Source organism: Elephantulus edwardii, unplaced genomic scaffold (assembly GCF_000299155.1).
Source record: "Elephantulus edwardii isolate Elephantulus edwardi_28Jun2011 unplaced genomic scaffold, EleEdw1.0 scaffold00234, whole genome shotgun sequence".
Lineage (NCBI taxonomy): Eukaryota > Metazoa > Chordata > Mammalia > Macroscelidea > Macroscelididae > Elephantulus > Elephantulus edwardii.
Genome location: NW_006399984.1, coordinates 2,758,073 through 2,760,120, shown reverse-complemented (window position 1 = coordinate 2,760,120; position 2,048 = coordinate 2,758,073).

Below are 2,048 nucleotides of genomic sequence, written 5' to 3'. Positions count from 1 at the left end.
CAGTCACAAAAGGACAAATACTGCCACTGTTGTAGAATGTGCCTGACATCAGGGTTAGGGTAAGATTGAGAAAAACTGGATAAATTAAGTATACTGCATTGAAACAGATGAGGGAGAGTACAGTTTAAAAGCAATATATGATAGGGTATTATGGTTATCACAAGAGTCCAGAATTAAGGTTGCATAGTGGAGTGTACTTGGGGTGGTGGGGCGGAGAGGTGCGGGGAGATTGTATACAAATGAAAGAATTTTTCTTTTACTTTTCAAAGAGAGAAGCGAACTGGGGTGGGGGAGGGCTGGGCAGGGAGAAAAGTGCAAGAATGAATGGATGGAAATCCAAAATCTCTGTAAATGTTCATTAAAATTTTTAAAAAAGAAGGAAAAAAAAAAAGAAAGGAATGCTAGCCATAATTTGATATGATCCACAAAGTCAAACTCCTTAGAAAAGTCAATAAAACACAAACATCTTTCTGGTATTCTCTGCTTTCAGCTAAGATTCTTCTGACATCAGCAGTGACACCTTTCATTCCATGGCCTCTTCTAAATCGAGCTCAATTTCTGACAGTTCTCGTGAAAGGCACTGTTTCAGCCATTTTTAATAATCTTCAGCAAGATTTTACTTGCACATGATACTAATGATACTGTTTAGTAATCTCTTCCAGTCAATACTAGGTGTCAGGGAACTTTCATTAGTATTGTATTTATATGTATGCATCCCTCCATGGTCATATTATTGTTTCCACCTTTTATCTACTATGAGGAGTGCATTGATGTTCATTTGTATCTTAGAGCATCTGCTTTCAGTACTTTTAGGTATATACACAAGGGTAAAACAATGAGTTATGAGTAGTTCTATTTTTAGTTGAGGAACAGTCTTCCATAGTGGCTGTTTCATTTTTCATTCAAAGCAGAAATGGATAAAGTTCCAATTTCCTCAGATCCTCACCAACATTTGTTTTTTATTTTGTTTTTGAAACTTATCCATCTATGTTAGTTACATAGTGCTGTTTTAATAAAAATATAAGTGAATTATTTTAATAAAAATTTATTTTGTCACAGTTTAGGTCAGAAGTTCAAATTCAGGATGGTGGCTTGGGAGAAGTCTCTCTCTGTCTCACGGTTTGAAGAGTTTACCAACTCAGTGATCAAAGGCTCACTTTTTCTTAGCAGTGATACCAAGATCTTCATCTCTCAGTTTACTTCTCCTTTTTATCACTCGTAAAACAAAAGGTATTATATAGGCCTGATTTCGGGGAAATTCCAATTAGATTAGGACTGCGCCTAGATTAAAGCTGTTGCAACTAACTGACTTAACAAATCATAAGAGATCACGTAACTGCCATTTTACACAATTACATCCATAACAGTGAAAATCATGGTTCACACAAGTAAATACATATTTTGGGGGGAGTAATTCAATCTAGAGACTAATGTATGCCTAATCTAGGCCATGGTCTATGCAACTACTTGCTATGCATCAGAAAGCTGGAAAATGACTAAGGATGGCAAAAGAAATATCAATGCCTTCAAGTTGTGGTGCTGGAGAAGAGTCTTGAACATACCATGGACTGCCAAGAAAACAAATAGGTCTATTTTGGAGAGGGTAAAACCAAGTATCTCCTTAGAGGCTAGGATTTTGAAGCTCTGTCTCTCACATTTTGGGAGTGTGGTCAGAAGGGACTGATCCTAGGAGAAGGACATCATGCTCGGATGGGTGGAGGGACAGTGCAGGACAGTAAGACCTTGGATGCGATGGATTGATACAATAACTGGTGCATCTCCCTGAAACCTACAGCGCCACTTCTCAGCAGGAAGTAGCTAAGAGAATATGCCATCCCCTTTTCCTTATGAATCAGGGGGAAGTCTCTCTCAGGGAGGAGTGATAGGGAATAGCAAAGGACACACTGACAAAGGAGATTAATTAGAACTGGCTTTGACAAGCACTGTAGCAATTGGACAATTAAAACAGACTTTCAAGGTGGGGGAAAGAAGAACGAACTGGGGAGGAGGGTAGAGAAAATAGTGCAACAATGAATGAATGAAAACCC